The sequence below is a fragment of the Aethalodelphis obliquidens genome, unplaced genomic scaffold, assembly GCF_003676395.1.
Source record: "Aethalodelphis obliquidens isolate GAN/ISIS:26980383/991018 unplaced genomic scaffold, ASM367639v1 scaffold47, whole genome shotgun sequence".
NCBI classification, from domain to species: Eukaryota; Metazoa; Chordata; class Mammalia; order Artiodactyla; family Delphinidae; genus Aethalodelphis; species Aethalodelphis obliquidens.
In genome coordinates, this window is record NW_020837991.1 from 3,110,033 (window position 1) to 3,123,777 (window position 13,745).

Below are 13,745 nucleotides of genomic sequence, written 5' to 3' on the forward strand. Positions count from 1 at the left end.
GAACTTTTCCTGATTCATAAAGTAAAATCCCATTTTCTCAATCATCCAACTTCCACATGCTTTAGTAACCTTTTAAAACTGCAGAGTGATCCCTACCAACCACTAAAGGCTGAGAATGCAGCAGGCCGTGAGCCAAGCATGAGGCTACCAGGTCACAGTTAACGGTTACTGCCCCCCACCCCTCATCAGAACAACCCTCTGAAGTAAGTGTGACCCAGGAGGAATCCTAGGATCAGAGACACTGAGCAACTTGCCAGAGTTACACAGCCAGTAAATGGGGTGGAAGACAGGGGCCCCTGCCAGGTCCATGTTTAATCACTGCTCTAGAATGTGGATTAACTTAGCAGACTGTTTTCACATTCATTCCTTCTTGCGATTCTTATAAAACCTGATGACGATGACATGGGACTTCCCTGATGGCACAGTGGTTAAGCCGCCTGCCAATGCAAGGGACACGGGTTCAAGCCCTGGTCTGGGAAAATCCCACATGCCATGGAGCAACTAAGCCCGTGGACCACAACGACTGAGCCTGCACTCAAGAGCCCATGAGCCACAACTACTGAGCCTGCAAGCCACAACTACTGAGCCCGTATGCCACAACTACTGAAGCCCACGCGCCTGGAGCCCATGCTCCACAAGAGAAGCCACCACAACGAGAAGCCCATACACCACAACGAAGAGTAGCCCCCGCTCGCCACAACTAGAGAAAGCCCGCGCTCAGCAACAAAGACTTAATGCATCCAAAAATTTTTAGAAATTAAAAAAAGAAAACCAACCAAAAAACCTGATGACGTAAGCAAGGCCAGAATTACCCCACTTACCAGATGTGGAAACTGAGACCCACATAGGGCCTTGCACAGAGCTACAAACCAGGTAGAGATAAAGCCAGCTAGAACGTTGAGAGCCTAAATATTCCATGTCTTGGCCTATATGTCATTCTACCCTGCCAGGTAAACTTACCTATGAAAGCGAGTTTTAAAAAAAGATAAAAAATTAATAGGGGTCATGTGATACTGTGATTGGATGGAGGCTGGGTTAGAAGAGAAATCACTTTGGGTAGAAGGATTAAAACCGATAGGGGCCCTGAGGGGCTCCCGGGCACAGAGGCCCTTTTGTCCCCCACTTCCCGTAGGCAAGATTCCAGCCTCCATGTTCCAAAGGGCAGATTCGAACAGTTGCTAATCAAGGGGATAGCAGCCAAGAAACCACCTGAGGCAAGATTAAAGGGACCAGAGAAACTCCTCAAGATTAGGAGACCAGCCACCTGAGATGAGATTAAGGGAGTGGAAGCCCTGCTCACCCCCAATCTCGTCAGAGACCCCACCTTTGAACCACTGTTGTAAACCCCTCATCAAATCCTCCAGGTGGGGCACCTAGTTTTCGAGAGCAGCAGCCCACTGTGGCCCACTCTGCCTGGCAAAGCAATAAAGCTATTCTTTCCCACTGCACCCAAAACTCTGTCTCTGAGATTTGATTTGGCCCCGGTGAACAGAGAGGCTGAGCTTTTGGTAACAGAAGGGCACTCAGGGAGGGGTAAGGAAACTGAGGGGCTGAACTTGGAGGAAGGCAGGAAGGCTGCCAGGAGCGGGTGCAGGGGCCCCACGGAGAGGAGCAAGGAGCCCTGGCCGCACGTGCTGCGGGTAGTAGGGGCGGGGGGTCTGTCGGCACAGCTGCCTGAACAGTGGCCGCCCTCCCACACTCACCACTGGATGCGTGGCCTGCGCATCCCTGGGGGCCGGGTGGGGGGGTAGGTTTAGGAGAGTTTCACTGCTGAACACGTGCATCTCCACGCTTGAGCTCAAATCCTCATACACCCAAGACGGGGTGTCAATCCCCCTGCAGCCTCCTAGGAAAGAACCCAGAGGTCCCCCGTACTGTGACTTCCCCAAGCCCAGGCAGGTTTTGCAGACAAGCCTGACCTTCACTAGTCGTCAATGACTCATTCTTTTAATCCCCCCAATCGCAATACAGTGACTTTGGTGCATCACGTATGTGTGTGCATGTATGCACGTGTGTGTGCACGCATTTGCCCGTGTGCATGTGTCTGTGGGCATGAGGGATGGGAGGAAGGTCTGTGCGGTACAGCCACCCGGGCACCAGCCCAGCAGCAACGCTGCTCCACATTTCACTGCCTGCTGGTACGAGAATGATTACCACTGCTGGGTTTTACCCGTAGATTTTGATGCTAAATATTTCCAGCAAAAGTCATGTAAATTGATTTGTACAAAAAGCGGGAGATGGAGAAAAATGGGAGGCTGCCGACGCTGAATTCAATACCGAATAATCTAATATGCCCAATTCCATTTTCTTTTCCTACCTTTGATGTTTGCAAGCAAATCATTGGCGCTTTAAGTTTGCACATATATCTCAATGCAAAATGGTCAAGAAGCAATAAATAAATGTATTATCCTGATAAATGGCTACTGGTCAGGGTGAAACCTGCAAAGAGCAGTCTGTGCTTCTGCAATGATATACAAGCCGGAAATTCATTTATTCTCCCCCAACCCTTGGCTGTTGTCAGCTCTCATAATTCTAGAAAAGGGAAGGGTGGCTCAAGGGGAAGCAAGGATGGTAGAAAGAGGGAGAATTGAAGAACACCAGGCCTCGGGGATAAGAGAATGACATTTATCAGGCAATCGTCATGTCTGGGGCCTCTAGAGCCCCTGAACTGCCCAGAGCCTCAGCCTGACCTTGCTTCCACACTTTATAATGCCCTCACTGACTCTCTGTCCTCTGTTTTCCCACTCACACGCATGCCCACCCATAAACAGGCTATGCGCTCTTTAATAGTAGGAACTGCGTTCATTTATCTGTTAGCTCTCCAGGACCCGGTACACTGCCTGAGATAGAGCAGACACGTGCTGGATACTGCATCTAGGAGGATGGGTCGATGGACAGGTGGGTGGGTTGGTGGGTGGGAAGACGGATGGATGGGCGGATGGAGGGATGGACTGATGGATGGATAATGGTGGGTAAGTGGATGGATGGGTGAATGAAGATTGGGTAGATAGATGAATAGGTAGTTGGATGATGGGTGACGAGTGTGCAGATTGGTGAATGACAGTAGATGGGGCACACTTGAGTGAGCTAGTGAGAAAGTGGGTTGGTGGTGAGTGTGAAAGAAGAAAGTTCCATCAGAAGCTCTCTGGATTAAGTCCTCTGAGACCCTGAGGAGGGTGTCTGTAGTCTAAGTAGCAGAACTGATTATAAAATACCATGAACCTTCTGTGAAAGCTTAAACTTCACATCATAATCCTTGCGTCCAAGCCCCATGACAAACCATGGCTTGGCTTCCCTGTGGGCACAGCAGACCTACAACTGTGCCTTTGAGACCCACCTTCCTGGTGCAGTCACCATCCCAGTACTCCTTGGAACCTCTCATTCAACACAAGAGCTCTCTCCCCAAGGTTCTTTTCCATCTGCACAGCATAAATGAGCCTGCCATGATTTAGGTCGTTGATTAAAATGAATTGTTACAGCCACAGAGCCTGCAGCCACAGTATAGAAAATGCATCTGCACCAAACGAGGCTCATCATTCAGGCTGAGGGCACGGAGCTCAACCCACTTTCTGCCCATCTAATTGCAGTCACCCTCCTTCAGACCCCTGTTCCCATTTTGTCCACAGTAGCATATTTAAAAACGATGCCAAATGTTTTCTAGAATTCACAATGCCCTTTATTTAAGAGCACTGGGTCTTATGGCTTAGTGTATCTGCCCAATGAAACTGAATGTCATCAAGCCATGACTTGTTTTTAATGAACCCATGAAGGCTGCCAGCAATCACTGTTTCTTTTCAAAAATACTACCCACTCTGAATGTTTCTTCGGCCAGGGAATAAATGCTGACCACAAAGGAGAGTCTGGTAAAGTGCTTAAAATCATACGTATACCTAAACCATGTATTACAATTCCAGCCATGAACACCCATCCCCTCTGCTTTTGTGTAGCCTCTGCCGGCAAGTTGTTTCCAAGATGCTTCAAAGACTCCGGTTGTGGGGTTAGGATGACAGCACCCTCACTTCGTAGCTCTGTACTGTTAGAAACACGTTGGCCCACCTGTCTGGGCCTGAACTTCCTCATTGTAAAGGGGAGTAACTGTAAAAACCTCATGAGGTTATTGTAAGAAATAAGGGAGAAGTAATGAGGACAAGTCAGCGTTGACCAAGAAGCACCAGCTACTGTATGTGGGCTTGCCGTCTGCAGGGCACTGGATCACTGTTTGACCTTCTACAGCGCCCTCCCCAGGAGTCTCTTTTTTTTTTTTTTAACATCTTTATTGGAGTATAATGGCTTTACAATGGTGTGTTAGTTTCTGCTTTAAAACAAACTGAATCAGCTAAATATATACATATATCCCCATATCTCCTCCCTCTTGCATCTCCCTCCCACCCCTCTAGGTGGTCACAAAGCACCGAGCTGATCTCCCTGTGATATGCAGCTGCTCCCACTAGCTATTGATTTTACATTTGGAAGTGTATATATGTCCATGTCACTCTCTCACTTCTTCCCAGCTCACCCTTCCCTCTCCCTGTGTCCTCAACTCCATTCTCTATGTCAGCATCTTTATTACTTTGCTGCCCCTAGGTTTTTCAAAACCATATATTTTTTAATTCTATATGTATGTGTTAGCATACAGTATTGTTTTTCTCTTTCTGACTCACTTTACTCTGTATGACAGACTCTAGGTCCATCCACCTCACTACAAATAACTCAGTTTCGCTTCTTTTTATGGCTGACTAATATTCCATTGTATATATGTGCTACATCTTCTTTATCCATTCATCTGTTGATGGACACTTAGGTTGCTTCCATGTCCTGGCTATTGTAAATAGAGCTGCAATGAACATTGTGGTACATGACTCTTTTTGAATTATGGTTTTCTCAGAGTATATGCCCAGTAGTGGGATTGCTGGGTGGTATGGTAGTTCTATTTTTAGTTTTTTGAGGAACCTCCATACTGTTTTCCATAATGGCTGTATCAATTTACATTCCCACCAAAAATGCAAGAGGGTTCCCTTTTCTCCACACCCTCTCCAGCATTTATTGTTTGTACACTTTTTGATGACGGCCTTTCTGACTGGTGTGAGGTGATACCTCGTTGTAATTTTGATTTGCATTTCTCTAATGATTAGTGATGTTGAGCATCCTTTCATGTGTATGTTGGCAATCTGTATATCTTCTTTGGAGAAATGTCTACTTAGGTCTTCTGCCCATTTTTGGATTGGGTTGTTTGTTTTTTTGATACTGAGCTTCATGAGCTGCCTCTATATTTTGGAGATTAATCCTTTGTCAGTTGCTTCATCTGCAAATATTTTTTTCCCATTCTGAGGGCTGCCTTTTCGTCTTGTTTAAGGTTTCCTTTGCTGTGCAAAAGCTTTTAAGTTTCATTAAGTCCCATTTGCTTATTTTTGTTTTTATTTCCATTTCTCTAGGAGTTGGGTCAAAAAGGATCTTGCTGTGATTTATGTCATAGAGTGTTCTGCCTATGTTTTCTTCTAAGAGTTTTATAGTGTCTGGCCTTACATTTAGGTCTTTAATCCATTGGAGTTTATTTCTGTGTATGGTGCTAGGGAGTGTTCTAATTTCGTTCTTTTACATGTAGCTGTCCAGTTTTCCCAGCACCACTTGTTGAAGAGGCTGTCTTTTCTCCATTGTATATGCTTGCCTCCTTTATCAAAAATAAGGTGACCATATGTGCATGGGTTTATCTCTGGGCTTTCTATCCTGTTCCATTGATCTATCTTTCTGTTTTTGTGCCAGTACCATACTGTCTGGATTATTGTAGCTTTGTAGTATAGTCTGAAGTCAGGGAGCCTGATTCCTCCAGCTCCATTTTTCTTTCTCAAGACTGCTTTGGCTATTCGGGGTCTTTTGTGTTTCCATACAAATTGCAAAACTTTTTGTTCTACTTCTGTGAAAAATGCCATTGGTAGTTTGATTGGGAATGCATTGTCTGTACATTGCTTTGGGTAGTATAGTCATTTTCACAAGGTTGATTCTTCCAAACCAAGAACATGGTATATCTCTCCAACTGTTTGTATCATCTTTAATTTCTTTCATCAGTGTCTTATACTGTTCTTCATACAGGTCTTCATACATGTCCTTAGGTAGGTTTATTCCTAGGTATTTTATTCTTTTTGTTGCAGTGATAAATGGGAGTGTTTTCTTAATTTCTCCTTCAGATTTTTCATCATTAGTCTATAGTAATGCAAGAGTTTTCTGTGCATTACTTTTGTATCCTGCTACTTTACAAAATTAATTGATTAGCTTTAGTAGTTTTCTGGCAGCATCTTTCGGATTCCTTATGTATAGTATCATGTCATCTGCAAACAGTGACAGTGTTTCTTCTTCTTTTCCAATTTGGATTCCTTTTATTTCTTTTTCTTCTCTGATTGCTGTGGCTAAAACTTCCAAAACTATGTTGAATAATAGTAGTGAGAGTGGAGAGCCTTGTCTTGTTCCTGACCTTAGTGGAAATGGTTTCCGTTTTTCACCACTGAGAACGATGTTGGCTTTGGGTTTGTCATATATGGGTTCTATTATGTTGAGGTAAGTTCCCTCTATGCCTACTTTCGGGAAGGTTTTTATCACAAATGGGTGTTGAATTTTGTTGAAAGCTTTTTCTGCATCTATTGAGATGATCAAATGGTTTTTCTGCTTCAAATTTGTTAATGTGGTTTATCACATTGATTGACTTGTGTTTTTTAAAGAATCCTTGCATTCCTGGGATAAAACCCACTTGATCATGGTGCATGGTCCTTTTAATGTGCTGTTGGGTTCTGTTTACTAGTATTGTGTTGAGGATCTTTGCATCTTCGTTCATCAGTGATACTGGTCTGTGTTTTCTTTCTTTGTGACATCTTTGTCTGGTTTTGATATCAGGGTGAAGGTGGCCTTGTAGAATGAGTTTGGGAGTGTTTGGATGGAATATTTTTAATGATTCTATTTAACCTCCTTTGTCAATTTATTGGCCATAACTCTTTGTGTTTGTGTGTGGTGGCTTTAGAGTTTATGGTATGCTATCTACTCTTAAGTAATATTATTGCACTCCGCGTATAGTAAAAGGTCCTTAGAACAGCATTTTTCTATTTCTCCCCCTCCCATCTTTTTGCTCCTTTTGTCATATATCTCACTTCTGCATGTGTTATAAAACCCACAATACAGTGGTATCATTTTTTACATTGAACTGTGAATTTTCCTTTTAAAAGCTTTTTTTTTTAATATTCTATATTTACCTACATCTTTACAATTTCTGATATTCTTCATCTCTTTTTGTGGATCCACATTTTCATCTGGAATCATTTTCCTTTTTCCTGATGGACTTCTTTAATATACCCTGTAGTGCAGGTCTTCTAGTGATAAATTCTTCCATCTTTTGCCATTCGAAGAAAGTTTATTTCACCTTAACTGTGGAAGGTATTTTCACCAAGCATAGAATTCTAGGTTGACAAGGGTGTTTTTTTCAGCACTCTTAAGGTGTCACTCCACTGTCTTCTCTATTGCATTGTTTCCAGTGATAAGTCTACTTTCATTCTCATGTTTGTTCCTCTGTACATAACAGGTCTTTTGCTCCAACTGCTTTATGATTTTCTTTTTATCACTGGTTTTAAGCAAAATGGTTATGATATACCTTGGTGTAATTATCTTATTTCTTTTGTTTAGGGTTCATTGAGCTTCTTGTGGGTTTATAGCTTTCATCCAACTTGGAAATTTTTCAGCCATTATTCCTTCAAATATTTTTTCTGTCCTTCCCCCTCTCCTCTCTTTTGGGGACTCCAATTATACATGTTTAGGTCTCTTGAAGTTTTCCCACAGTTCATTGTTCATATTTTTTTCAGTCTGATTTTTTCCTTCTGTTTCATTTTGGATAGTTTCTACTACCATTTCTTCAAATTCATCAGTCTTTTAGCATTAATCTGTCATTAATCCTGTCCAGTGTATTTTTCATCTCAGATATATTCACTTTTACCTCTAGAATCTTGATGTTTTTTATATATTTTCTACCTCTACTTAACATGCTCAATCTTTCCTCCACCTACCAAAGCATATGGAACAAAGTTATAACCTTTTTGATGCTCTTGTCTAATAAGTCTATTATCTGTGTCATTTGCAGTTCTGTTTGTATTAGTTTTTCTCTTGTCCTGCATCATATTTTCATGCTTTGATGAATAATTAGTAATTGTTGACTAGATAGACATTGTGAATTTTACTTTTCTGTTTATTGAATATTTTTATTTTTAAATATTCTTGAACTTTTGTCTAAGATACAGTTTAGTTACCTGGAAGCAGTTAGACCTTGTCAAGGCTTACCTTTAAGATTTGTTAGGCAGAACTAGAGCAGCCATTATTCTGGGGCTAATTTTGTTTAACTTCAGAGGATATACCCTCCTAGGTACTCTATCCAGTTCCCCATGAATTACAAGGTTTTCCACCAGCTGGTGGGAACACAAACTCTGCCCAACCCCTCTGAGCATTGTTCCTTCTGTTCCTTTCAAGTGGCTCTTTCCCTGGACTTAGGTTGTTTCCTGACCTACAATACGCTGACCAGTACTCAGCTCAAAACCTAAAAGGACCCTCCGTAGATCTCTTCTCCAAAACCTGCCCTGAAAACTCCAGTTGCCTTAGCCTCTCACAGGCCCAGCTGTCTCTTCAATTCAGGAAGACCACAAGGCTTTGCTTGGATTCAACTTCTCTGCACAGTGGCTGAAACTCCCTACAGCCAGTAAGTGACGTGTCTTAGGGTTCACTTCATTACTCTTCCCCATGGATCACAATCCGGTATTGGAAGACCATTGTTTTATATATTTTGTCCAGTTTTTCATTTTCTTCAAATGGAAAGTGATGGGTAATAGGAATATTTAGACTACGCCTTCTGTTAAGTGGGCTCCTAAATCTAGGGGAAATTTTACGAAAAAGGCAAGATGCTGAGCTCAAAGGATTCTCGTCTCTTGCTGCATTCCAAGGAACCCATGAGAACATAATTAATAGATGAAAATATTTTTCTACAAGACTTCCCAAACTAAGTTGTATGCTTGGAGAAAAATTCATTTAGAGAATGGAGTGGGTATGAGATGAAGTCCTTTGGGAGGGTCATCCAGTGATACCTCAGAGGGTCCAGAGGTCCAGTGAGAATGGGAGGGCAGACGCTTTCTGCAAAATCTTCCCCACACAGGAACACAGGAATCCCCAGCCCAGCCAAACAGGGCCCCACAGTGTTCCCTGCCTGCTGATGAGAGGCATCTGCTTAAAGAACAAATCCCATCATGCCCTCTCTGCTGTGGACTCTTCCATGGATTCCTAGAGCCCTTGAGTTAAATCCCCAGGTCCTCTGCTTTATGCCTAACTTCTACCATGACCAGGTACTGCAAGACGCCAGCCATTAAAAAAAAAAAAAAATAGCCTTTATTTTTTAGAGCAGTCTTTGGTCCATAGCAATTTTGTGCACAGAGTACAGAGATTTCCCATAAACCACCTGCTCCTCCACGTGTACAGCCTCCTCCATTATCAACAACCCCTCCTCCCCATTATCAATCAGTCTGGTCTTGGGGCCTCACATGAGTTACTTATTCTCCCTATGCTCAACTTCCATGCCTGTAAAATGGGGGAAAGACTACTGGGAAGGTTAAATGAAGTAATTCACATAGATACTGAGAACAGTGCCTGGCAGGTAGGAGTCACTCCTATAGGTGGGTTATTGTCAGCATCACCCTGCACTCTTCCTCATGCAGGAAGGGGCCAGGGAAGGAATCCAAGTCCCCAGAGGACAGGGGCCAGGCTTGCAGAGGGATATGCACACAATAGGTGCTCAATAAAAACTGCGATCGGGCAGTTTGACAAGAGGCAGAGGGAACTATGACACCCTGTGCCCACCCTGTGTCAGCATGGAGCTTGGAGCTGTAGCTTGTGATTTCCCGAGTCCGTATGACAACCCAAGGTGGACACACAGCCCACACAACAGAAAAGGGGACTGGCCCAGAGAAACCAAAAGGCGTCGAATCACACTGCAGTGAGAGCAGGCAGGGTGCGAGCCCAAATCCACCTACCTCCCACCGTGGGCTGACCTTCTGCCATGCACTGACCTGCAGAGCAGGCTGGGGCACATGGAGTCCTCAGAACGTGGGGACAGTCCCTGTGATGGGAGGGCTCTTGGCTACAAGGGGAACCCGAGTCCTTCTCACCTCAGTGCAGAGCTCCCGGGAGAGTTTGCCTCTCTGTCCAGAATGGCCTCACCTCAAAATGCTGTCACTCCATCTGATTGAAAAAAAAAAAGTCTTACTAATTCCAATGGCTAACTTTTGCTCATTATCCTCGATAAAAGTTCAAAAGTTCAAATTAACCAATCATTGCATAACATCTCACCAAGAAATAGAAGAACAAAGGGAAACCAGCCATGGGGAACTGGATGAAAATTCTTTCTAAAAATATAACATTATTTTCTGCAAATGTGCAGAAATCCAGCCTAACCCCCATCCTCCACACCCCTTCCCAGCATTTACCTGCAGCAGTAATCAGCCCACGGCACCACCATACATCTGTAGCTGCGACAGCTCCATGCCTGAGGTGACGTCGCGCTTGAGCCCATTTCTCCTGGGAGGAGCTGGGTGAGGAATGAATGTGGAGAGACAGTCATGACCTTCAGGGCCCGGGACAGCCCTGGCCCCCGGAGCACGCTGGACGTGGCAGCCTCATGGGGCTCCTCAGGGTGCCTGCCAGTGGAGGGCCCGCCTGCATCCCTCAGGTCACCTCACACACGCCCCCAGCCAGCTGCTGGCTTTTTTCCTGCTCCCTCTGTGCAGATGAGGAGCCCAGTTTATGGCGGGACACTGTGACTGCCTCTACCTGGCATACTCATCACCGTTCTCCACATCATCACTCACCGAGGACCTACTGTGCAGGAGGTTCTCTAGGTCAGAATCACCATCACTACCTTACAGAGATGGAAAGGCTGCTGATGTAAAAGTGACATCCTGGCTCACCCTAGAAAGGCACAGCGAGAATTCTGAACCCTGCCTGCCTCACCCCCTGAGCCCCTGCTCTTCCCCTTCTGTCCTTCCGTGACCCTGGGCTGCAGGACTGCCCAGTACCTCCCTGCAAAGGGGTTGTCTCCAGGCACAGACACGTGACAGCAATGCACTCTTGGGTGTGAACCCCAACTCCACATTGCTGAGATGGTAATTGAAGATGACCCCTGACCCTGGGAATTCTGAAGCTGGATCTGCTGCTACCCAGCCTGGGGCCCTGGGGAGTCATCTCCCCTCTCTGGGCCTCCGCTTCCTCATCTTAAAAATGGACAACATCCACGGTCCCTTCTGGAGCTAACTCTGGCTGTTTAGACTGAGTTCCCCAGAAGCAGGCCCTGAGACAGGATTCAAGTGGAAATCATTTATTTGGGAGGAGCAGGGATCCCAGCAGGAGGGGAGGGAGACAGGAAAGGGAAGGCAGGAAGATGTGCTGACGAGACCTCGGTCCCAGGCTAGCTGGAGCCGGCTCACACCTGCCCTCAGGCTCACACCTGCCCTTAGGCTCACACCTGCCCTCTGCTCACATCTTCCCTGGGTTCACACCTGCTCTTTTGTTCACATTGGTTCATGGGGTGCATCTCCTCCCAGCTTCACCTTCAGTGATGTCACGTGCTGGCTGATATTAGTCATGATGGGAGTTTTCACACCATGGAAATCTGCAAACACTACAAATCCGGTTCGTCCCCCCCCCGCACCCGCCCCACCCCCGAGAACTGGTTGATAAACACTTAACAGCACACCACCAGCTTCCTCCTGTTGGGAAACAGTGTAAAACATAGGCCTCAGGTTCATCCCGCCTCAGGGTGAGGGAGCTAGAGAAGTTATACAAAAGTCCTGAGACTCACTTGTTGAGGGCCACTGAGGGGAGTTTAATTCCCTGTATTCCCATTGGCTCCCACACATGGGACAGGGCAGCCTGTTTGACTGCAGATAAAGTCCTCAAATAAAACTAGAAGAGAATGAAGGTCCAGGTAAGGCCAGGCTGGGCGGGGCCAGGAGAAGGAGACTCAGGGAGCTGGGCACGGGTGCCTGGCACTTTGCTAATTCCCCGCTCTCCACGGCAGAACACCAGGGGAACAGGTTAGCAGACAGGCAGAGCCTCGCTGGGGATGGGAGGGGATGGAACCAAGGACCCCTCCTGGTTCAGAGGTTTAGAGGAAACAGGGTGACACTGAGAGGTCTAATTAGCACACACTGAATTTAGGCTGCTCTGGTAAAGGAATGTTGCTTCTCTGGCCCGTGTGGGTTTCCCCAGCTCAGCACAGCCTGGAGGGCTCGGTGTGGGCGCCACTCACAGCAAAGGGTTTCCATGGCAGAATAGAGAAGATGGCAGCGTGAGTCAGTGCTCAGCCCCGGGTTCACATTCATGCAAACAACTTACCAAGTGCCTGCCCCACGTCGGTTCAGTCAGGACTGGAGATGACAAGACCAGTCAGGGGAGTCTCTGCCTTGGAGCCCACATGCAGCCAGTGCGAAACCCTCGTGAAATAACACACGATCCCACACTCTCCGTATCATGGGCTCCCTTCCACTGTCCTCTGGAAGGGGAAGAGAAACTCTGGGAGGGTTGAGAAGGATGCACTCTGGTGACAACTCGCAGGGACATGAATGAGTGGGTAGGAAGGGCTTGGGAGAACGTCCCCGCGGGGAATTCAACACCAAGCCCCCAAGGCCAGACTGGCAGCTTTAACGGGCAGCCAAGGAGCCAGTGCACTGGAGGAAGGAGACAAGGGGAAGGGCAGGGGAGGTGACAGAAGCCAAGTAGACACTGAACACGAGCATTGGAGGGAAGTCATCGGAAGACAGGGAGAGGGGAAGGGACCAACCTGGGCTACAAGTTGAACAAACAAACAAAAAAAGCCCCTTGGGGCTGCTCCAAGCAGGGGTAGGAGCAGAGAGACCATGTGGCAGCCTTCTGCAGTGTCACAAAGGGATGTGCGAGCCCAGGACAGAGACAGCACTCCAGGAGCAACAGGGTCTGACCAATAAGAGATGGAGTCCCTGGGGCTTCCCTGGTGGCGCAGTGGTTGAGAATCTGCCTGCCAATGCAGGGGACACGGGTTCAAGCCCTGGCCTGGGAAGATCCCACATGCTGCGGAGCAACTAAGCCCATACGCCACAGCTACTGAGCCTGCGCTCTAGAGCTCACGAGGCACAACTACTGAAGCCCGCACGTCTAGAGTCCAAGCTCTGCAACAAAAGAAGCCACCGCAATGAGAAGCCCGCGCGCTGCAATGAAGAATAGCCCCGCTCACCACAGCTAGAGGAAGCCCGCATGCAGCAACGAAGACCCAATGCAGCCAAAAATTAATGAATTAATTAATTATTTTTTTAAAAAAAGAGATGGAGTCCCTGCATGAGTGATAGGATGGGTAGGAACCACCTCACCAGGTACCCTCCACACACACACGTACAGAACCATGGGGGCTCCTGGGCTGGGGGAGGAGAGGGCAGGGAAGAAGGCAACAGGGCTGGGTGCTGCTAAAGACCTCCTGCCCTGCAGCACCCCCACCCCAGGTCACTTCCCAAATCAGGGATGATAGAACCCCCAGAAAATGGAGGCTACCCCCAAAGCTGTGGGAATGTGCATCCCATTTCCTGTGGGAACCCCAGGAGGTGGCAGAGAGGCCTAAAGCAGCCCCCCACCCAGTGTCCTGTGTCTGTTACAGGATCAACAGGCCAGTGGCCTCAGAGTTCACAGAAGGAGACACAGAGTTAAGTGTT